Below are 24,847 nucleotides of genomic sequence, written 5' to 3' on the forward strand. Positions count from 1 at the left end.
GATCCCCTCTGCACACCCACCACTAGCCCAGCACTCCCACAACAAGCCCAGCACCCCCAGTGCAAGACCTAGCTCCCCTCAGCACCCCCAACACAACGCCCAGCACCCCCAACACAACGCCCTGATCCCCTCAGCACCCCCACCACAAGGCCCTGATCCCCTCTGCACTCCCAAAACACATCCAGCACCTCGAAAACAAGCCCCATATTCCCTCAACACCCCCACAAGAAGGTCCGGATCCCCTCAGCACCCCCATGACAAGCCCAGATCCCCTCTGCACTTCCCCAAGCCCAACACAACAAACACACGGCCCAGATCTCCTCTTCACCCCCAACACAAGGCCCAGCACTCCCAAGACAAGGCCCAGACCCCTCAGTACCCCATGACAAGCCCGACACCCCCACAACAAGACCCAGATCCCCTCTGCACACCCACCACTAGCCCAGCACTGCCCACAACAAGCCCAGCACCCCCAGTGCAAGACCTAGCTCCCCTCAGCACCCCCACCACAAGCCCAGCACCCCCAACACAACGCCCAGATCCCCTCAGCACCCCCACCACAAGGCTCTGATCCCCTCTGCACTCCCAAAACACATCCAGCACCTCGAAAACAAACCGCTGATCCCCTCAGTACCCCCAATACAAGGCCCCGATCTCCTCAGCACCCTCACCACAAGCCCAGCACCCCCAACACAAAGCCCAGATCCCCTCTGCACCCCCACCACAAGCCCGGCACCCCCAACACAATGCCCAGATTTCCTCTGCACCATGGAAAAAAAGGCCCAGCACCTCGAAAACATGGCCAGATCCCCTCAGCACCCCCACTACAAGCCCCGCACCTCCAAAACAATGCCCCGATCACCTCAGCAGCCGCACCACAAGGCCTGCACCCCCAACACAATGCCCCGATCCCCTCAGCAACCCCAAAACAAGGCCCAGATCCCCTCAGCAAACCCATTACAAGACCAGCTCCCCCGACACAAGGCCCAGATCCCCTCTGCACCCCCACAACAAAGCCCAGCACTTCAAAAACAATGCCCAGATCCCCTCAGCACCCCCACAACAAAGCCCAGCACCCCCAACACAACGCCCAGATCCCCTCTGCACCCCCAAAACAAGGCTAGCACCCTGCATGACAAGCCCAGCACCTCGAAAACACGCCCTGATCCCCTCAGCACCCCCACCACAAGCCCAGCACCCCCAAAACAAGCTCATCATCCCCTCAGCACTCCCCCAAGCCCAACTCAACAAACACACCGCCCACATCCCCTCGACCAGCCCCAACACAAGGCCCAGCACTCCCAAGACAAGGCCCAGACCCCTCAGTACCCCGATGACAAGCCCAACACCTCCAACACCATGCCCTGATCCCCTCAGCACCCCCACAACAAGCCCCAGATCCCCTCAGCACTCCCACAAGCTCAACACAACAAACACAACGCCCAGATCCCCTGAGCACCCCCGACACACAGCCCAGATCCCCTAGGCACTCCCACACGCCCCACACAACAAAAACAGGGCCTAAATCACCTCAGCATCCCCACCACAAGCCCAGCACTCCAAAAACAACACCCAGCACCCCCAACACAATGCCCCGATCCCCTCAGCACCCCCAACACAATGCCCAGATCCCCTCAGCACCCCCACCACAAGGCCCTGATCCCCTCTGCACTCCCAAAACACATCCAGCACCTCGAAAACAAGCCCCTGATCCCCTCACTACACCCAATACAAGGCCCCGATCTCCTCAGCACCCCCAACACAAAGCCCAGATCCCCTCAGCACCCCCACCACAAGCCCAGCACCCCCAACACAATGCCCAGATTTCCTCTGCACCACGGAAAAAAAGGCCCAGCACCTCGAAAACATGGCCAGATCCCCTCAGCACCCCCACCACAAGCCCCGCACCTCCAAAACAATGCCCCAGATCACCTCAGCACCCCTACCACAAGCCCTGCACCCCCAACGCAATGCCCCGATCCCCTCAGCAACCCCAAAACAAGGCCCACATCCCCTCAGCAAACCCATTACAAGACCAGCTCCCCCGACACAAGGCCCACATCCCATCAGCAGCCCGACCACAAGCCCAGCACCCCCAACACAACGCCCAGATCCCCTCAGCACCCCCACCACAAGGCCCTGATCCCCTCTGCACTCCCAAAACACATCCAGCACCTCGAAAACAAGCCCCTGATCCCCTCAGTACCCCCAATACAAGCCCCTGATCCCCTCAGCAGCCCTATAACAAACCCAACACCTCCAATACAAGCCCCAGATCCCCTCCGCACTCGCACAACACGCCCAGCACCCCCAACACAAGCCCAGATCCCCTCAGCACCACTATGACAAGTTCAGCATCCCCAACACAAGGCCCAGATCCCCTCTGCACCCCCAACGCAATGGCCAGATCCCCTCTGCAACCCCACCACAAGCGCAGCATCTCCAAAACAAGTACCTGATAAACCTCTGCACCACCAAAAAAAGGCCCAGCATCTTGAAAACAAGCCCCACATCCCTTCAGCACCTCCACTACAAGCCCAGCACGCCGAACACAATGCCCAGACCCCCTCAGCACCCCGACCACAAGCCCAGCATCTCGAAAACAAGCCCCAGATCTCCTCTGCACCACGTAAAAAAGGCCCAGCACCCCTAAAACAAGCCCCAGATCCCCTCAGCACCACTATGACAAGCCCAGCACCCCCAACACAAGCCCCAGATCCCCTCTGCACCCCCAAAACAAAGCCCAGCACCTCGAAAACAAAGCCCAGACCCCCTAAGCACAGCCACAACAAGCCCAGCACCCCCAACACTACGCCGAGATCCCGTTCAGTACCCTCATGATAAGACCAGCACCCCCAACACAACACTCATCTCCAGTGAGCAGCCTGAAAACAAGCCTAGCACCCCCAACACAACACCCAGATCCCCCCAATACAAGGCCCAGCACCTCCAACACAACACCCAGCTCCCCTCTGCACCCCCAAAACAAGGCCAGCACCTGCAACACAAGCTCAGCACCTCAAAAACAAGCCCAGATCCCCTCAGCACCCCCACCACAAGGCCCAGCACCCCCAACGCAACGGCCCAGATTCCCTCAGCACCCCCAACACAAGACCCAGCACTCCCAACACAAGGCCCAGCAACCCCAACACAAAGCTCAGACCCCTCAGCACCCCCACCAGAAGCCCAGCATCTCCAATACAAGCTCGAGATGCCCTCAGCACTCCCACAAGCCCAACACAACAAACACACCGCCCAGATCTACTCAGCACCCCCAAAACAGGGCCCTGATCCCCTCTGCACTCCCAAAACAAGGCCCAGCACCCCCAAAACAAGACCTAGCTTTCCTCAGCACCCCCACAACAAGCCTTGCTCTCCCCAACACAAGGCCCTGATCCCCTCAGCACCCTGCATGACAAGCCCAGCAGTCCCAACACAATGTCCAGATCCCCTCAGCAGACCCACAAGCCCAGCACCCCCAACACAAGGCCCAGATCCCCCAAAACAAGCCCAGCAGCCCCATAAGAAAGGTCCAGATCCCCTCTGCACCCCCACGACAAGCCTAGCACTCGCAACAAAAGGCTCAGCACCTCCTGCACAACGCCCAGATCCCCTAAGCACCACCATGACAACCCCAGCACCCGCAACACAAGGCTCCGCTCCACTGAGCAGCCCGAAAACAAACCTAGCACCCCCAACACAACAAGCAGATCCCCTCAGCACTCCCAACACAAAGTTCAGTGACCCTCAGCACCCCCACAACAAGCCCAGCACCCCCAACACAAGGCCCAGATCCCCTGAGCAAACCTATGACAAGACCAGCTCCCCCAAAGGGCACGGAGGAGCTGCCCTCCCTCACTCTCTGTGTGGCTCTTGTTGCCACAGCCTCCTTGCTTCCCCCCAGCAGACGGGGAGCTTTGGGCAGAGAGGCGGGAGGCAGGGTTAAGGGGAGGCCTTGGCTGCAGAGGTCTGCCCCTGCGGCAGGTGCTGGAATGGGGAGGGCACTAGTGTGTGCCTGTGGCCTGGGCAGGTGCCCCAGGAGCAGGGGGAGGTACAGGCCGGGGCAGAGCAGGATGCAGCCCAGAGGCAGAGAAGTGGGCATGGCCGTGCTGAGCTGCTGAGGCCAAGAAAGGATTGTGGTGGTGGTGGGGGGGTGCTGAGAAGAGGGCAACAGCAACATCTGCACTGCACAGGCAGAGCCGGCTCTGTTTTGGTGAAAACGCACCTGTTCTTGTCATGGTGCAGTGATGAGCTGCAGAGCACAGCAAACAGAGGCAGCAAACAGACACAGCAGTTTGCGCAGCAGTGTCTGGGCTCTGCCTGGTCCTTTTGTGGGCCTTGTTGGAAGTTGGGGAGGCTTTCTGGGGACCCCCGAGGAACTAGACAGTGCTTGCTGCTAGCAGGAAGGGAGAGCTAGGCAAGGACTACTGCAGGGGGCCTTGACTTAACTTAACTTAACTTCTGGGAAGTCCTAGCTAGGTGGGGCTGCTGCTAAGGAGCAATCTGGGCTGGCCTGGTCAGAGGGAGTTGGGGCTTTTGTTTCAGGTGGCTCCTGATTGGGTGGGTCAAGCACTCTTGTGAGTCACTGCTGGGCAGAGGCCTATATAAGAGCCAGGCCTAGAGCCCAGCTCCCAGAGTGGGGCTGGCAGAGGCAGCAGTTTGGGCAGCAGGCAAAGAAGGTGCCTCTCCCTTTTCTGCAGTGGTGTGTCCTTCCCTGGGGCATGGTCATGACATGCTGCAGAGCACATTCCCCAGTGGCTGCTGGAGGTGCTGCCTCAGCTGTGTGTGAGGCTTCAACCCAGACAGACCCTCAGACAGCAGATGCAGCTCTGCAGGTGTCAGGCTGCAGGCAGTGCCTGGGGCCTTTCTGTGAGGCCTGGGCTGACAGTCAGCTCTCCTGTGCAAGGTGTGCTGTGGTTGACCCTTTGTATTGCCAGATAAAGGAGCTGGGGGAGGAAGTTAGCAGTCCCTCTTCTAACCTCAACCATTCTGTGATTCTGTGAAACCTCCTGTTGTCCCCTGTGTCACAGAGAACACCACTAAAAGTACAGGATACAATGAGTTCTTTCAGAAGAAAGAACGTCTTCTCCCAGAGCTGGGAAAGGAGTTTTTTCAGCCATGAAGCTTGGCAAGACGCGTCCACCAAAGGATGATCATTGGAAGCAAGGTAGGTGCTGGGAGGAGGTTGTTCCCTGATCCAGTACTGCTGTTCCAGGAAAGCCCCTGCTCCCATCCACTTAACGGATGAGACCCCCCCCCGGCTGCGCCCTGTAAGTGGCACACATCAACGCTGTTGGTAACTCAGGGATTAGACAGGGAGCATTTAGTGGACAGGGTGAAGGCTGGAGAGAGGGTCTGCATGGGGGAATCTGGGAAGCAGGGATAGATGGAGAGAGCCTTACACTGAAGGCTTTGCCAGATCTCACCCGCTTTGTGAGATCATGGTGAAACCTGGAAGTCAGGTGGGCAGTTTCTGGCTTATTTTAAGGATTACTTGCAAGTGTAAGAGCAAAAAGCGTGATTTAGCCCTTTCACTGCTTCTCTGTGATGCATGGAGACCCGCATGAATAGCGTTGCAGCAGCACAGTGAGAGGTAGGGCTCTGTTGCCTCAAGGTTGTCTGTTCCAAGGTCTCGATACCTGCTACAGTGCTGAAATGGGACACCTTTCTGGAAAGGCAGAAGGTGGTTAGCGATCGGAAATTTGTTGTTGTTTCCATTCGGCTCAAACTATGATGTTTCAGTGACAAAGAAATTGGGGAATGCCTTTTTGTGGAGGAAGACCAAATGTTGCTTTAGATATTCTTCATGGGCAAATCTTTGTTGTTGTTCAGCCAGCTTTTAAGAGAAGAAAGGAGGGATTTGGCCTGAGACACTATAGAGGTAGAGGCCTTGGCAGACTGTAGAGGCATAATACTGAAACCTTGGTGATCTTCCTGCCCTCCCCAGTGAAAGGGTGGTGTTCTTGTGGTGAAGACTTCACCTAAGGTGATGAGGAAAGCCATCTGGGATGCAAAGGCATGAAAAGGCTGTACTTCCAGATTGTGGAGTACATTCACATGTAGATTTACCAGTGGTGGGGGAACAGTTGCAACAACTGTTCATGTGGTCATTGCCTCACAGCTGTGTGTGTATCCTTCCTCCCCCTTTGCCCTCCACAGGGCGTAGTCCTCCCAGCATCCCTCCTGAGTGGTGGTCTGCTTCTTTCTGCCATCCCAGGCAGATTGCCAGTTCTGCTCGGGTCAAACAAACCCACTGAATCACTGCAAGCAGAGCTGGGAAGGTGCTGGTCTGTCCCTCCACCCACACATGGCAGGATGGAATCTGCTTAGGTCCCTCAGTGGAAATGAGGACACTCTTTTCACACACAACTTGCTGCAGTGCCTCTCTCCACCTAGGAAAGCTTTTCCTAACATCCAGCCTAGATCCCCCTCACTTCAGCTGAGGCCCAAGGTTATTTCTGTATTATCTCACAGAACCGGGCCAGACTATGGTGAAGCAACTGATCCAAGTCTTGGATTAGCCACGAGGTAGGAAACCTGTTTCCCAAAAGCGATGTCTGTGCTCTATGCGTGGTTTTGGTAGTATTTCCCCCTGTGCCAACGAAACAAACCAGTGACCCTAAAGCAGCTCCCCACCTCCCTTCATCCTCAGCAGTGCATCACCTTATGGCAGTTAGAGCTGCAGCACATGTTCACATGCTCTTTTACCTCGTGAAGTCTGCATTGCTCATTTGTCGGATTTCAGTTTTCCAAAGCTTATTGCCTTCATGAAACTGTGCTGGCACACAGCACAGGTGGAATAATGTGTCACGCTACGCAAACCTCTTTTAAAATCCATTTTAAACCAGGTTGTCTGTGACCTGACCAGGTGACCACTGTTCTTTGTATTACCAGGAGAGGTTGATAGGATGTATTGGTTACCTTTCTCGGAGTCTTCAATTATCCACCGAGTGGAAACAACAAGAGACGTTCTTTTGTCTGTGTGCCTTTATGCAGAGGAACCTGCTGTTTTGGAAGCAGAAGACCTGGGCCGAAAAGCCATGAGACTAGGAGGTGGACTGGACCCAGACACAGTCTCCTTGGCTTCCGTCACGGCTGTAACCACCAATGTCTCCAACAAGAGGTGAAGGCCAGATGTGAGCTTGTGCAAGCCAGGAGGTGATGGCAAACTCTCAGACGTGCCTGCTCCCCAGAGCCATGTGTTCCCTGAGCTGAGATATGCTGGAAATCACGTTGCCCCATGCAACTGTTTTCAGAAACGCTTGAACAAAGAATGTTCAGTGGCATTTCACAGCCCCTGGAGTTTATATTCCTCTCATGCCAAGAGAGCTGGCACTGCGAGGAGTAACCCTGGGAAATGCTCTGTCACAGTCTGCAGTGAGTTCATCTGTTGTTTGACAGAGGTCTTTTTTCCTGCCCTTTGGAAGGTCCAAGCCTGATATCAAAATGGAGCCGAGTGCTGGGAGGCCGATGGATTATCAGGTAGGTGACAACGCTGTGCCCCCAACTTCAGCTCGGGGGGTTCAGAGCCCAGAGAGAGACCATTTCACAGGGAGTGTTTAAGGGGAGGAAGAGGCGAGTTGAGAACTTTTCTTTCACACTTTCTTGGACCACAACTATCAGCAGAGTAGTTACTTGAGGAGCTGAATCTCTTAGTTGAAGCCTTTGTCCCCGATGGCCTGTGGGACAGCTCTGGGACCAGGAGGAAGGACTGACAGTCACTTGAGCAGGCCTAGGCTTGCTGGAGTCCCACCGAGGCTGTGCCTCCTCCCCACGCAGCAGGTTATGGACCTTGGCATGGCGTTGTTGGGAGTGAGTCCAGCGCGGGTTTCAATGTACTGCGCTCACAAAAGCAACTGACAATTTGTTTGTTAAGTCTGAAGGCTGGCTCATGTGTGAACGACTGTTTCAGGTATTGTTCCTGTGGGAGGATGACTTTCAAAAAGCTGCTGTTTAAATGCTAGAGTGATAAGCTATATCTCAAGTAGTTAACTGGATTTGCTGTCCATTGTGACAAGCCCAGAAAGCCCAGCTTAATCAGGGTTTGAAGCAGGCAATCTCCAACACAGTTCTCTTAATTTCCAAAGGCTTTCAGTACCTGTTTTAGCGTTCCCAATTGATGAGGCCTGGCTGGCAGTACTCGTTGGATTTCCTCTGGTAGGTTGGTGCCTGGTTGCTGTTATCTTGTTCCTCTTCTCGTTTTCACCGAGTCATGCTGATTCGGCAGCCGTTTACTTTTCTGTCCTTGTGTGTTAGTGCAGTAGCACGTTCCTAGGGATGTCTGGGACCAATGCAAATAATGATTTGTTGTTAAAGGTTTATTGTAGACCACTTACGGCATCCACTTTTAAATCCCACGAGAGACCAGTTGACATCAGAAGATGCAGTAGAGCAGTATGTGGAAGAGGTTTAATTATGCGCATAAAAAGCCTAAAGCAAGTTGCGAGGACGACGAGGACTGAGTGTCCCTGGTTCGGGAATAGTATAATCGGAATGTAAGGAGAAGGAGGAAGGTGCAAGACGAATTATGTGCAAGACAGAGCAAGAGGTTCAGTTAATTGGCCAGTGCAAACAGGAGTATCACAAGGCTGCTCTTCATTGGGAATGGTGAGGGAACAGAGCAGTGACCTTAGCTGCTTACCTCCTCAGAAGGAGTCTGAGAGTATTCGCACCTACCTTGCTGCCCTTGAAATGAGGAAGGGATTTGAGCTGGGTTTGTTAAGCTGGTGCAGCTTTGGGTGAGGGGTAGGAGGTTGCATTTGCAGCTCAGCTCCTCTGCAGTAAGTCAGTTTGTGCAGCAATCAATGCCAGGCAGTCTTGTCCTCTTCTTTAGAGAGCTCAGCTGTCTTTTATCAGCTTCCTTTTATGAGCGGTTTACCCCTTGTATTTTTTAGCAGAAGCAAGTTAAGCCAGTTAGGGCATCAGTAGCAGAGTGTCTGCTCCCGCAGCTTAGCTAAATCTGTTCAACTTTGTGCCTTACGTGCTCTTGGAGCAGAAGAGCCATCTGAACGGACAGGGCTGCTCTGATGCTCCTACCTCCCATGCCATGCTGCAGCTCTCTCAGGCTTGTAGGAGCAGCCCTGTCCCTTTTGTGTGATGAAGAGAGACTACCCAGCTGCCACCCCGGCACTGAAAGCACCTTGGAGAGGAGAGTCAGGTGGAGACACGGTTTAGGGCAGCCGAGGTGGAGGTCCATGAATCTCTCTCCCCAGGTCAGCATCATAGTCATTGAGTCACGGCAGCTGGTTGGGCTCAACATGGACCCCGTGGCCTGTGTGGAGGTTGGAGATGAAAAGAAATGCACGTCCATGAAGGACTCGACTAATTGCCTACAATGAGGTGAGCTGGATTTTTCCTGAGGTGCTGCTCCAGGCTCGTTGCTCCTCAAGGCCTACACTGCAGTTTGACAGCAAGTTACATTTATTTGACTTTGTTTTTTTTTTCTTTTTCTTCTGTTAGTAAGTAAGATGGAGTAAGATGAAATCAGAAACCATGCAGAAGGAGAGATGAAACCTTGGCCCTCTGGTATTTTACAAAATGGTGACAAAGAACCAAAGCAAAACAAAACCCCTTACTTGATCAGTTTCAAATTAAATGATCCTGTGCCCACTTTCTGAGTCTTTCCAAGAAGTTAATGCTTTATTTCAGTTTCTCAGATCACTGATGCTGTCAGTTGTTGGGCTGACGTGGGTCCCTCTGCAGCTGTGACGTGAACTGCAGGCTGTTCCTCTGCCCCGACACGTCTCTGTTGGTGGGATATGGACCATAATGTTGTCCTTCAATTCAGGAGGAGTCCACGCCTGCTTCCCTGCTTTCACGCATGCTCCTTCTCTTTCAGTACTTTGTCTTTGATTTCCATGTTCCCCCAGATGTCGTGTTCGATAAGATCATCAAGCTGTCCGTAAGTGAGCGTGGTTGTGTTGCCCTTTTCAGTGGGCTTTGGTGGAAACCAACCCATTTTACTTACTTGTTGGGATGGATTTAAGACCCTTGATGATGCGAGACCTGTGGCAGGAGCGGAGGTGCTCAGTCCCTCTCTCTGAGCCCTCATGTCCTACGAGCCTCACCTCCTTTGCAGACCCCCCCAATCCCTCTGTCAGTGTCCTTATTGCTGCAGCCACACACCCCTCCACTCGTGTTCCCTCTGTGGCTGCTCTCTGGTATTTCCTAGCTAGGCAAAACTAAGCCTGTCTCAGGATGTCTCTTTAGGCTTGGGGAGAAGCAAGAGCTTCCTGAGGCTGCCAGTGGATTCCCTGAAGCCTGAGGGTGGGTACAGCTCTTGAGGAAATTCAGAGTTGTAAATAATGAGAGCAAAACAGAGGCTCCAGCTCTCCCCAGAGCCGCAAAGGAAGACTAGGAAGGAGATTCATAGATTCACAGATCAAAGCAGGCTGGCTAGGAGCATCCACATCTATCCCATGCATAGTCTGGCTGTGTAATTTCTCCCAGGAAGGGAATTAAAGCATAGATTTCAAGCATCTTTGGGACACTTCCTTGAGGAGAATGTCTCAGTGTTTGGTGCCATAGTAGCTGGAACACTGCATCTTGTTTCAAAGATGGGGTTTTTTTTTACTTTTTTTTTCTGTTGAATCCAAGTGTACACTTGCTTGCAAGACTGCTAAACAAGAGCTGCCAACCACACTGTGCTTCATAGAGTGATTATATCTCCTGCCCGGACTAAGCAAGATGCATCAAATCCTTTAGAAGGGTTCAGTGTCAAACATTAGAAACAGCCCTACCCCTCCCAGCATGGCTGGGCACAGAAAAAGCTCTGACTTGTTGTTCTCCCTCGCTTTTCAGGTGATCCACTCAAAAAATCTCTTGCGCAGTGGGACTTTGGTAGGCTCCTTCAAGGTGGATGTTGGAACTGTTTACACCCAGCCTGGTATGTCACCACAATTTGCAAGGGGTCATATAGATGCCTACCTTCACCATCAAACAAATGTCTTTGCAAGGTAGCCAGGCAGTCACTAGTTTCCTTTGGCAACACTTAGTCAACTTAATTTTAGTATCCCAGGTGCAAGCATGTCATCTAGGCTCCTTCTGCAGTCAGAAAAGAGCCCTCAGCATCTCCAGAAGATGGTATATCCCATTCTAGGATAAGGCATAATGCACGCAGGTAGAATTGTCCTCAGATGTGCCATTCTCTCTCCACTGACCTCCTAAGAAGCTTAGATTAGCTTGCTTAGGCAAGATGTTGACCTTTCCGAGAGCTGAAGGTCTAGCCCTGTGTGGCTGGCCTTTAGACCAAGACAGGAAGATGCCCAGTGTGCAAAGAAAGAGAGGTTAATTAGAGCTTCTGTGAGAATGTCATGTTGCTCACTGATGCTACAGCCTGCCTTGACTTAGCACAGAGGGGCCCAATGAGTGCTACTAAAATCCACTGTGCTATCGTGGGCTTTGTTTAGAGGACCTCTGTTTCAGGGAAGCCTGTTTTATAGAACCATAAAAGAAATGTGGAAGCTTTCAGCATCCTGCACTCGCTGTGCGCAGCGAAAGCAGGCATGGTTGGGATTAGTATAAAGGAGGTCCAGAAGGGTCTCTGGAGAGGTCATTCAGTCCATACCCTTGCTCTTGGGAAGGATCAGCCCTACTCCGTGACAGGCTCCCCGCTGAGCTTCTGCCTGAAAAGTCACTGAATCAGTGAATCGTCTTGAACGTGTCTGGCAGACTGATGAAGCAAACCCATCTGCAGGAGAGGAGACTAAGAAATGCCTGCTCTGTACAGAAGAGCATGGCTCCTTGGAGGGCCCAGGGCTTGCAGCATGCCAGCGTAAGGAAGACCTGAAACTTCCCTTTAGAGAAGAGACATCCAGAATCACTGGGATCTTATCTTAGCTCATGCAGCTTTTTGTAGCACTCTGCCCCTCTGAAGAGTCCTGAGAGCTAAGTTTCCATTTCAGGGGGGCTCAGCAAATGATGCTGGAAGGGATCTGAAGAGAGCGTCTCTTCTGATCCACTCCACAGAAGGATGAGATCTTTCTCGCCCATCTGAGAGGCACCAGGCCTTAAAAATGTCCAGTGATGGAAACTCCACACCTCTACAGGCAGTTTATCCCATTGCTTCTCTGTCTCCAACATTGGGCAGATCCTCCCAATGGATTTTCAGGGGGTTCTGTCTGGAATTCCTCACACCTGGAGAGGTCTCTTTATGCATGCATGCAGGCTTCTGCAGTCAAGTGGACAGACATGCCCAGTGCTCGCAGTAATTCCTGTAATTGTGATAAATGTCTGTCTTGTTCCATGGCTTTCAGAGCACCAGTTCTATCGCAAACGGGCCATCCTTTCTGACCCTGAGGGTTGGTCTCACTGCTGGACTTAAAGGTTATCTGGAGGGTGCCGTTGCTGTGGTAGGGAAAGGGGACAACATCAAGACACCACACAAAGCCAATGAGACAGATGAGGATGATATTGAGGGGTAAGGATTCGCAGAGCCAGTTTCCTGTATCCTTCCTTGGGAATGAGCTATGAGCTTTTCGTGTCACTTTATTTTGGATTATTCAGTAAGGACAGCATCCCTTCCCAATTAGGCTGACAGCCCCTCTAGTAGTCGTGCACTGCAATCAGAAGTGCCAACTAGATTGTTTCTTGGAAAGAGAAGAGTTGCTAGATTACTGATGCAAATCCTGGTCACATCACTACAGACCAGTCCTTTATATCAGTTCAGACCCTCTGCTGCTGGTTGTTCACTTGTGCATACCATCACCAGCCTGATGTGAACCAACATGATGTCCGTACTTTTTAGCTGTTGCTCCAGTTGGCCGTTGAATGGGAGCCACAGAAGTGAGGTTGAAGGGAAGATGGGAAATGATGGCTGAGGTCTCCCTACCCGCTGTAAGGACAGAGAGGGCACCAAGGGGCTTAAAGCAGCATGTGAACTCTTTTGGACTATTGTTCCATGCTGCAGTCATGCTCTTATCCCACTTTATTGTGGACAAAGTTCCTTTAGAACTGTTGTTCACAGCATCCTCTGTAGCTCTCGGGGAAGAGAGAAGAGGCAAGACCTGCCACGAGAAGCCCTTTCATGGAGCTCAAGTTTCCTTCCAGTATAACCACCCCAGTTCTCCTTATACCCTGGCAGGGTATGAGGGCCTTTTCCAAAGGTAAAGGCTCTTCTAACATCCCATTCATCTGGGCTGCTGCAGATGTCTAAACTAGGTAGAGATTAGTCTTCCCCTCGGCTCCACTGCTGATAATGATTGTATCCCTTTAGAAAGATGCAGGTTGTCTCTGAGGCACCTCAATGTGTTGCCATAAGGTTTCCCTTATGAAACCGCCCTTCCCCGTCCTGAATCGGGAGGGTGGGCAGGAACAGGACTATGATAAAATATAGGGCTGCAGAAATGGCTACCTTTCCACCTCCTCACAGCCTGTGCTCCACAAGTGGGGCAGCTTCTCCCTCTTCTGCAAATCTCTCCTGACAAACCTGCCAGGCCCAGGAGCTGTTTTGAGTCCTGTTTTCTGATGCTGCAGGAACCTCCTCCTTCCAGATGGGGTCCCTCCAGAGCGGCAATGGGCTCGTTTCTACCTAAAGATCTATTGAGCTGAGGGGCTGCCCCGTATGAACACCAGCCTCGTGGCCAATGTGAAGAAGGCTCTCATTGGGGAGAGCAAGGACTTGGTGGACCCCGATGTGGAGGTGTTCTTTGCAGGGCAGAAGGTGGGTGATCTGCTTGCTATACTATTGTGACATGATAACGTGAGCAGGGCTAGCCATTATGCAGGTTTGGGACTACGTGGCCAAGGATGATCTCAGCTGTCCTGGCATGTAGATGTTGAACTGTGTGACAAAGCTGCTTGTTTGTCATGTGCCACGTTCCCTTCTCTTGCCCAGACTATGAGGGGGTTGCAGCAGTCTGCAGTCTCCAGCAGTCTCTATTTGGGAGAAGAAAGTCCCGAGCAGAACACGTGTTGCTATCATGGTCATTAGCAGGGGAGGAGTTGAGGTCTGAAAGAAGGTGGGTGGCTTGTGGGCTCAGACCCTTGTGAAACATGTGCTTTCTCCTCCCACTTGGCAGGGGAAGACATCTGTGCGGAAGAGCAGCTACGAGCCCCTCTGGAATGAGCAAATAGTCTTCACAGGAATGTTCCCCCCCATTGTGCAAGAGGATAAAGATCCAGGTCCGAGACTCTGACGAAGTCAATGATGTGGCCATTGGGACCCATTTCATTGATTGGCGGGAGGTCTCTAACGAAGGAGACAAAGGTAAAGCTAATATGAGGGGAGGACTGAGACACCCTCTTCATGGTAGAGAGAGAGGCTTCCCTTTGGCAGAGAGTTAGCAAAATAGCCCAGGCTCCTTCCCCAGCCCTGGAGACAGCTGCTCCTTGGTGGCCAGTAGGAGAGACCTTTATTCCCTGCAGTGGTTTTCTGAGATCACTGGGCACCCATTCCCTGAAAACCAAGTCCCATAACATGCCTCCAGTCAGAAACTTGAAAGAAAAGACACCCAAGAACAATTGACCCTTCCAGAAAATTCATGGCCGTGAATGGATGAATATGTGACAGGCTCTCATGTTCACACAGACACACACATGCATGAATGCGCACACACACACAAATGCACTAGCGCACACGTGGACAGGACCAATGTAAAAGCAGAGAGGGCTCTATGAAGGTGGCTAATGAGGGTTTCTCCTCTCTGTTGCCTCATGCTGGGTGGCTTGCCCAACGGAGTAGTTGTGTGTGTCTTTGACGTGGTGAGCTGCACAATCCCCCTCACTGCTGTCACCACAAAATCATCTCCATGTATTGTTGCAAGTGTGTATTTTTCATGTGCACGCGCACGCACACATACGCATGCTCAATCCTGTAGTACAATACCCAGAGCAGGGAAGTGATGGCATTCCATGAGCCAGCTTGAGCCCTGAGACAAAGCCATGCCCTCCTTCTTGCACATCCCCTTCACTACGTGTGTGTCTGGTCTCCTGCAGGCTTCCTGCCCACCTTTGGTCGTGCCTGGGTGAACATGTACGGCTCCACTCGGAACTACACCCTGATGGATGAGCACCAAGATCTGAATGAGGGTCTGGGTGAAGGCATCTCTTTCCGGGCCAGGCTTTTGATAAGCCTTGTTGTGGAGATCTTGGAGATGAGTTGCTGACGTGAGTCTTCCCTGACCCTTTGGTTGCCAGTGACAAGTGCTGGGTGTTAGTGATAGTTTGCTCAGTCCCCTTGGTAGTTATGTCTGGCCTCATAGACTGAGGATTTTATTTGGTGTTGCACTAAAAGCACTGGATCCCCCAGCACAACAACAAATCTTGCAAAGATTTTTCAGGTTTTATGGTCATTCAAAAAGAACGTGCAGTGAGCCTAGACACCGAGTTCAGCCAGACACCTATCTCTTAGAAGGCTTGAGCAGAGGGAGAGAAAACCCTCGTAGTCTCCATGAAAACCTAGACAGTGGCACGTCCCCTTCATAGAGCCCGTGTAGGTGTTCAAGGTGCCGAATGTGGCCTTCTGGGACCCCCTGCCCTGTGGCTTGTTCTCCTAAGGGTCCATCCAGCTGACCTTAACCTTGTATCCTACTTGCCTGTTTTCTTTCCTGCAGAACTGTCCTGGGAAAATGGAGGAATTCTTCCTCTTTGGAGCCTTCCTGGAAGCTACCGTGATGGACAGGAAGATTGGTGACAAACCCATCAACTCTGAGGTCACAATAGGTTGGTGGTTTTCTGAGGAGGTTGGTTTTGAAACATGCCCGGCAGAGACTGCAGGAGCCAAGGCCAAAAGCAGGCTGTTTACCCCCTCTTTCCATGCTAACATTTGACAGAGCATCCGAGGCTCTCAGTTTAGGAAGAAGGTGATGGCTACTTCATTGGCACAAGCCATGCGTGTCCCCAGATGAGCTCTTTGCTGCGTGATCTCCTGTCAGCAGTGGATCTGCTCCATCTCTCAGTTGAGAGCACCTGGCTTTGCGTTTCCAGAGGTTAACCACCAAAGGAAGGATGTATGTTTCTAGTGGCTTGGAAGGGGGCATGAGTAGAGGACAGATTTCTGTTGTTAGTTTGTAATCCCTGGTCAGGGTTTCAGAAAGCTGAACTCCACTGTCCCCCATGGTTCCTGCAGAGGAAGTTGCTCCCCAGCCTGAATTAAAGGCAGGTGACTGAGGCTGTTTAACCCCAGTGTGAGTTATAGCCCTGTGACTTCTTTCCTGAGGTAACTACGGGAACCAGATTGATGGCATGGCCAAGCCTACCTTGCGGAGGAAGAAAGATGGAGAGGATGGGGACGAAGCAGAGTCTGAGCTGCTGCAGAACTCAAGTGAGGAAGACGGTGATGAGGATGGAGAGCTGGTCTCCCTTTGCTCATCTCAACCCATGAAACCCCTGGTCACAGACAGGTAAGTGTGCCCTCCTGGCCACCAGAGGGCGGCCTTGCTGGGCATGGCAAGGGGAAAGTGAGGGAAGGGACATTGCAGTGTTGTAGTGAGGTAGGAGGGGTCTGTCTCCTGCCAGCAGCTGGGAAACAGAGAGGCAGTGTGCTCCCTTGCCTTGCAGGAGAGGGAATTAGCATCTGGTTTCTGAATGGTCTGTAGGCTGATGGGAGCAGCAGACCTAAAAGCTCGTGGGGAGAGATGTGACTTAGTTCCTTGTCCGAAGGTGTTGGCATGTGTGCCAGGTATCTGAGCTCCCCCGAGAGTCAGCAGAGATGGAGTCAGTGCAGTCCCTGGAACCTGGAGAGTCATTCAGCCAGCCAGCCCTAGGAGCAGCAGCAGCCGCCACTAGCTCTCTGTGCCCTGTGAAGGGAGCTTAGCTAAGTGCTTGTAGAGACCCCATCTTGGGTATTACAGCTAAGAAGAGCTGAACACCCACCGCCATTGCCTACAGTGCTGAGCACTCTTGTCGATTGCCTGTTGTCTCATAAAGGTTGAGTTGACCTCTCAGCCTACCCTACAGAGGGCCCCTCTCATCTACGCGGCCAGTTGTGCCCAGCGCTCCTAGCTATCCACACCTTTAACGCTCTACCTCTGTGGCAAATTAGGGGAAAGTTAACCAGTGGATTCAAAAATCATTGGTTGGCATTAAAAAAAGCAGATGGACTGCTGCACATGCAAGTTTCAGACATTCAGAAAACCAGCCTAAAAGACAGGTCCCTGCCTAGGACCCTTTGATGCCACAGCAAATGTGTGAATGCACAAACGCACTTCTGCCCATCAGGGAGGAAAGAGGGAGGGAGGTACCTGGGCTTTGCGTCTTTGATTTCTCTAGCTGCCTGACATGTGAAAGCATCCTGGAGACCGTTTAGAGATTGGCAAAAAGTCTACCTTGAAATAAGGCATAGATTTCAGTAATTAAGGTAATTTGTGCTGGGGCAAGGTGCATTTGGAATCGCTTGGGATCTGAAAAGCTAGCCGAGGTCACAAACACAGAGAGGGGCGGATGCAGAAACTGCTGGAGGAAGTTCATGAGAATGGGTTAGCAGGAGTTTGGGGTAAAAGTCTTAAAATCCTTTCAGTGTCTAGATTTGTAGCTTCTCTCTCTCTTTTGGTCAGTCTGTCTATTCCCATTCCCTCTAACTATTGGCATGCCTCGTTCTCGTGTGTCAGTGTCAGAGAATCAGGATATGAGGAAAGTAGATCCTATTCCTGGGACTGCCAAAACTGGTGAGTTTCACTGGGCAGATGAGTTCTGTTCTCTCTGCTTCAGGTTCTCCCTCTGTAGAATTGAGGCAATTCTTTGCGATGTGCAGGTAGAAATTACCCTAACAGACAGGTGATCCAGACAGCTGCAAATGTGAGTCTACTCGATGCTTTCTACCTGTGACGTGCCACTAGTGGGGCGTCCGGGATTCTTTTGTATTCTGGGGTTAGTTGCACTGAACTGGAGAGATGGTTCTTTGTCAGATGTAAGAATGTATTAGATCTAAGCGGTTCTGCACATATGACGGACACTGGACAACACTAAACCATGACCAGCAGACAATCTACAAGTATAACAAGGCTAAGAAGTATAGTAAGGAATCCAAAACCCCCACATATCAGAGCTCTATGGTTAAGCCTCGGAAGCCCAGTACAATGACTGCTCTTGGATGCACGGTATAATGACCGCTCTCGCCCTTTCCTTGTCCTTATGGGCCAGCCCTGCGGTATAGTTTTCCCCGGCTTGTTCTCACCACGCTCGAGCTGCGCCAAGAGGATTCAGGTTCTCTCTGGCAGTTGGCATCAGGGGCGTCCCCGCTGATGGGTGGGTTGTGGGGTCCGCAGGCCAGCTGACGGTGAGTCCGAGTCCACACAGAGGTATGTGGCTTGCTGTCTTTTATCCTTCCCGGGCTTAGTTCATTGATCAGTGCCAGACCATAGCTGGACAATGGAACGGATAGTCTTAGGTGATAACAGTAGGGATGCCAACAGGATGGTCAACAGGATGCTTATCAGTATATTCAGCAGCTATCAGTGTGCATGTTTAACAGTTGCACGTTTAACAGCTATCAGTGCGCACAGTCAGCAGCTATCAGTGCGCAATTCCAAGGTATCCAGATGCTTACAATGTGAGTCTGCGGTGTCCCTTCTCCTTTGCTGACTAGGTTTGCTCTGCACTCATGCTGTGCACTCATGAGGCTACGGCACCCCCACAGTGTGGTGGCTCTGGCCGTGGTGCACCCGGGGTTCCTAAACTCTTGGGGAGCACCCTAGAGCAAACCCCTCTTCTAGGGGCTGCACCATCCTGAGTCCCACACTTGCCTGTGTGGCGCCTATCACTACCGCAAGCACCTGGAGCTTCAGAAGGCTTTTCAGAAAGCCCAGAAGCAAATGGGATCAGGACCCAGGTCTTGGTGTGTCTAGGCTGCACGCCATCCCTGGCCAAGATTTGAATACAAAGGACTTGTACTCAGGAAGGCTAATCGGATTTAACCTGAGGAGATGTATTGGAAGTGGATTATTGTAACTATTATACCAGCAGATAGATGTTGCTAATCAAAATTAACTGACTGACTTAATTCAACTGGGAAATGAAAGAGACTAACCTGAATCAAGGCTGTTTGCATTCTAGATAGAACTGTCTGCCTGGGGTTGCTGCACTTGTTAAGCAGCCCATTGGGAAGGTGAATGCAGAAGGGAGATGGAAAGCACAGATGTTTTACAGAGTGTATTCCCCTGGGCTTTGCTTTTCCTACTCCCTTATCAGAGCACAGGGAGTTTCCCCATCAACTGTGGGACTCTGCTGACATCATCTGGCTAAAAATAACCCAGATAGCTTCACTTCATCTTGTGAAGCTGTTTTGTAACCTAAGGGTGATTCCAGTTGCAGCAGGATCTGCAGTGGCTTTATCCAGGGTGAATCCTGGCTCACAGCGGATGCTCAGGCTGCCTTGGGCAAACCAGAAGCGTGAACCTGTTCTGCAGGGCATGCCTGTGATCCTGGCTCTTCCCCCCGCCTTTTCTGTGCCATGACTATTGTCTCTCCATGCCACGTCCATCCCACAGACGAATGGAAATCTGGCAGCTCTGCAAACAGCAGAGACCTCTGCCTGTTGTGAAGGCCAGGGGGGTCTATAAGAAATGCTCGCTGGCTTTCAGAATAGGGTGTTAGTGCTTTGGTTTCACTTGTGCTCGCTCATGGTGTCTGCCTGCATGCGCTGTCACACTGGAGCACCTGGCCAATGCATGCAGCCCCAACCCTCCCTGGGCAGAGGCAGGGGTTAACCCAGGCAGGGCATGCCTGGGGGCAGTTTGGGTGGGCCTTGGCTGGGAGGGGAAAGTTTCCCCCAGGCATGGCTGGCCTAGCTGTGGGCTTGGGTGGGGACCGGTCTGGTGCTAGGAATCACAGAATGGTTGCGGTTGGAAGGGACCTCTGGGGATCATCTAGTCCAACCCCCACCTCTGCTCAACCAGGGTCACCTACAACATTTTTCCCAGGACTGTGTCCAGATGCTTTTGAATATCTCCAAGGAAGGAGAGTCTGCAGTCTGTCTGGGCAACCTGGTCCCGTGCTCTGTCACCCTCACAGTCAACAAGTTTTTCTTCCTATTCATATGGAACTTCCTGTGCTCCAGTTTGTGCCCGTTGCCTCTCGTCCTGTCGCTGGGCACCACGCAGAAGAGTCTGGCCTCCTCCTCTTGACGCCCTCCCTTCAGATACTTGTCCACATTGATGAGATTCCCCCTCAATTTTTTCTTCTGCAGGCTGAAGAGTAACAGCTCCCTCAGCCTTTCCTCCTAGGGGAGATGCTCCAGTCCCTTCATCATCGTAGTGGCCCTTTGCTGGACTCGCTCCAGGAGCTCCATGTCTCTCTTGTATTGGGGAGCCCAGATGTGGACACAGTACTCCAGATGCGGAAGGGTGCTAGGAGAGATGGAGTCTCTGTCCTTGAACGTGCAATTCATATATGCTACTCCCAGCGCCTTTCCTCTTGGCCTGACTTCATGTATATCCATTTCCCCATCCCAGCGCTCTGACATGCTGGGAGAGGTGGGGGGCAATGGCCGTTCCTGTCTGGGAGTGGTCCTACCACAGAACATCCTTCTGCTTCCTGTTGCAGGAACTGCTTCCACGTGCCATACTTTGAGAAGAAGGCCTGCAGGTACATCAAGAGCTGGTGGCCAGACCAGCGCCGGAGACTGTATAATGCCACCATCATGGACAAGATTGCAGACAAGGTGGTCAGTATGTGCTGGGGATGGAGCTGGCTCAGGGGATGGGGTAGGCCATTCCTGGCACATCCAGGCTCCCTGCATGTCTCTGCAGCTTGTTACAAAGCAGGGCCAGACCGTTGCAGAGAGCCTTTATCAAACTCATGCCAGGAAAGAGGAAGCTCCGCAATACTAAACACTCCACAGAATGAATGGCCAAACCCTGGGGGTTGAATGAATTTTGGTGTGGGTCAGACCCAGAGTGTCCCCCGGAAGGCTGAAGGAAGGTGGGAGACTTTACCTGCCTGGACTCCTGGAGTGAGCCCCTTTTGTGGCAGAGCCTCCTTTGTAGCCTGAACTGATTGCTGAGGAGCCTTTGTGATGCCTGCAGGTGGAGAGAGGTGAAATTCACATCAACTGAAGCCAGCCTCCCCCAGCCAAACATGTGCCAGAGCTGAGCTCTGAGGCAGGAAAGCCTAGGGAAGAAGCAGGTGTGTGCTATTGGCAGTGCCAGGGCTGCTCTTCATGGAGTGGCTGTGGTGCTAAACCTCAGCCTGCTGTGGGGCTCTGCTCCACTGCCCCCTTCACTGCTTCCCCCCCATTGCCATTCCAGGAGGAAGGCCTCAGTGATGTGCAGGAAACGATCAAGACGGAGAAGCCACAGCTGGAGCGCTGGCTCCGAGGGGTCCTGGAGGAGCTGAGCAGTGGGTGCTTGTGAGTAAAAGACTAGCAAAAGCTGCCCACCACAGACCTGTGCTCTCAGCTGGGATATGGGCAAGATCATGGGACTGAGAGCATGAGCTCCCCTTGCGTTATGCTCCGAGATGACAGGCAATCATTTTCTTGGCTTAGCACACCACCATATTGATTGCCTTCTGCCTTGGAGCATGGGCGAGGTGGTACTCGCCTCTGAATTCCAAAGACCCCCAGCCAGTGATGAAAGCCACACAGACTCAGTCTTGTGGCCTCCACAGGCTAGTGCCTGAGCAGTACCTTCTCCTCATGCACGTCATTGAGTGCTGGGTGTAAATAGGCCACTTGGCTGCGATTGCAGCGCACACTGAAAGAACAAGGGCGCTTCCGTGTAGGCAAGTGCCCTACTGCTAGCAGAGATCCAGCCTGGCAAGGCTGCTTGCAGAGAGCCAGCAGGCTCTCGCAGGATTCATGCTGACGAGCTTTTCCATCAGGCGCTTTGTGACCTTAGCTGACAAGGACCGGCACCACTCTTCCCGCACGAGGCTGGATCGAGAAAGACTCGAGTCCTGCATGAGGGAGCTGGTAAGTGTGATTCAGCTGGGGAGGAAGATTCGGGAATGGGGCTGGACCCCATCAATGCGGCGGGGAACCTTGGTCCTTAGGGGTCTTGACTTCCAGTCTCTGTGGATTGGTGGTTTGAGGTTTATTGCTAAAGAGGGGGACCCAAGAGCACTTCCTGTCTTGCACAGGTCCCACATGACCCTTGGGTCCACACCACTACGTCCCCTCCATCACGCTCTGCTTTTCATTGGGAAGAAATCCCGGAGTGCAGAAAAGGAGTCGCTTTATTGTCAAAGAGTTCAGGAGAGGGGAAAGCAGGAATGTAGGGGACCCTGCCGAGTATAGATGCTTCAGGGCTAGCTCTAGCCTGGGTATTTGGAGCTGGTAGGCCAACGTATTGGAAAGGAGCTGTGCAAAGACCAAGTGGTTTATCCAGCTGACGCAATGAAGCTTCATTAGCCAGCTGCATACAACAGAGTGATGAATGTGACCTGTGGAAGCCTCTATGTCCCCTCTTCTGAACTGCCAGATGCTGATTTGTAGTGGAGTCAGGGAAAGGGGAGAGGCTATGCTTAAGACAAGGCTTGAAGCCACTGCAAAATGCCATAAGCACAACTGACACCTCTCTGTCCCATGGCAGGCCCTGCTGGGGCAGAAACCTCTGTGCTGTGGGACCCTTCCTATATCCTGCTGAGGTTAACAAAGGGGCGCCAGAAGTACCATTATCTGGATGCACATGGCAGGACTAAGGCATTTGTGTCCTCACCACGCCTTCCTAAACGCAGGGAGACCTGTCTGCTGCTTTTGCCTTCTCTGTGCTCCATTGTGCTCTCATTCACAATGTGTCCTGGGCTCCCTTTTAATCACAGGAAAACATGGGTCAGCAAGCCATGACTCTGCGCTCGCAGGTGAAGTACACCACCATGAAAGACAAGGTGAAGCTGGTGCAAAACTTCCTCCAGAAACTCTGGTTGTTAGCTGATGAGGTGAGTTGCCCTCCACAGGGAGAGTGCCTGTTAGCTGGGTCAGCTTATGGGCAAATCCTGTGTGCAGGAGAGTTCCCTGGTGACACAGGTCTTCTGCAAGGAGCCAGTCCAAGAAGAAAAGACCTTTGTTGGGCTCTGCTCCTTTTCTAAAGGACCTGTATGTTCCTCCTGTGTCAAGACAAGTGCTTAGACCTCTCTTCAGACCACCTAATAGAAGTGCTCAGCCAAGGCAGCATGACCACTTCCCTCCACTGACTACACCAGTTATATCTCGTGTGCTAATTAACCAGTCTGTGGTGGGAACTGAGCCCTGGCTGTCCATCCTGGTGCACCGTGAGCCCAAGCCAAAATGCCCAGCCCTAACCCGTCCGCAGGTGAGGCCAGGCTTAGCCCTGGACAGGGCATCCCTGGAGCTGGTTGGAGGGACCCCTTGAGGTGGGGGCGTTTTCCAGCCTGGCCCAGGGCCTGAGGCAGGGCCCTGGCCTGAAATAGGTCACCAGTATACTTTTCACCATCTGGCAACTTTGCATAGTCTGTCTATAACCTGCCCCGTGCCTCCCAGGTTTGCCTATACGCTCCTGGATTGGGAAGGATGAGCATTAATATAAGTTGAAGAGCCCTTCCCAGACAGTAACAGAACTGGGTCCTCTTGCAGTTGAGCTAGAGGATGGTTTTGCCTGCCTTGAGCCGTGACAAGGCTGTGCAATTCCCCAGGGGAGCAGCCCCCAGAAGGTGGCAAATGTCCACCCAATATTCAAGTGAGCAGCCTGCAGCCATCTCTGATTTTTGCTAATTAGAGGAAATTGTTAAGTAGATAGCTCTTTGGAGAGCTTTCAGATGAAGCCATCTAATTATTATCACTGCGGTGTATTCTTGCTTCACTCCACCTCATGGCTGACAGTTAATAGCCGAATATGTTAGAGCTGCTCACAAAATTTCCAAAAAGATGCTATATCTGCAAAATCTTTTGTTCCTTCCTGCAGAAAATTGCAGTTCCTCTGAAATTCGTGCAGTTTCTACCTGGGTCTGTATGGCTGCAGCCATTTGGGGTTATTGGTCCACGTGGAAGTTGTAGTTTGGCACTTGCTGTTCTCATTTCCCAATATAGGCGAGGCTCCTAGGCTTGGTGAAATAGCCCATTATAAAGTAACTCTTTTCTCTGCTTTGGCTTGCCACAGCAGAAAATAAAGCAGGCTCTAAGGCATGATAGGAGATGTCCAGACAGGGAGCTGCTTCCATTGTAGGGAATGGAAGTGCAGGGCACCTGCCCTACAGTCCTTGTGGGCACTGAACTAAGAGAAAAGGAAAATCTTCAGCCTTCCAATCTGGAGTTATCCATGGCTAAGCTCCAGGGATGCATCCCAAGCTGTCTCACTTCCCCCTCTCTCTGTCACAGAGAAGCAGGTGTTTGAGCTGCGAGCCCACATGTACCAGGCCAGGAGTTTGTTTGCTGCTGACAGTAGTGGCCTTTTGGCTCCCTTTGCCCGAGTCGTCTTCCTCCCCCAGAGCCAATGCACCGAGGTGAACACTATTTCCTGACCTGGAGGAGTGGGCAATCCCTGGGGTTGAATGTGGTACTTGTCCTATCATCTGTCCATCCTGCTGCCCTGCCATGGGGCTGGGTCTCCTGACTCCTGCAGAATCATGGATCAGGTTGACCGTGGGGTCCTGGGGTGCGAAAGCAGCCATAGCACTGGGGCCTGACTATCTATCTCGAGCTTCCTTTGAGTGCAAGGTTGCCTGCTGGAAGTCTCTTCCCCAGCTGCAGGCAAGTCCAACAGCCCTTTCACCGCATGTCCCTGGGCACAAGCACACAGCCACCCCGTTTCTGTGTGACTGAGCTTTCAGCTGCCTGGTGAAGAGAAACTGGACCCTACAGGAAGCAGGAGGTGTTTCTGTGCCATCTCTTCCTGTGCTGAAGGCTGCTGAGCTTTAGCAAACCTTGTGGAAGCTAGGAATAATTTGTGCCTGCCTGCTGTTTTTTCCTGGGAGAGTCCATGGGAGATGCGCTATGGCTCGCTTGCCTGCAGAGCAA

General features: G+C 52.4%; 1 pseudogene; it reads left to right on the forward strand.

Annotated features, from left to right (window-relative positions):
* Nucleotides 1-24,847, forward strand: part of LOC138066524 (otoferlin-like) — a 218,273-nt pseudogene that overhangs the window by 174,421 nt on the left and 19,005 nt on the right.

This window comes from Struthio camelus, chromosome 3 (genome assembly GCF_040807025.1).
Source record: "Struthio camelus isolate bStrCam1 chromosome 3, bStrCam1.hap1, whole genome shotgun sequence".
Classification (NCBI taxonomy): Eukaryota; Metazoa; Chordata; class Aves; order Struthioniformes; family Struthionidae; genus Struthio; species Struthio camelus.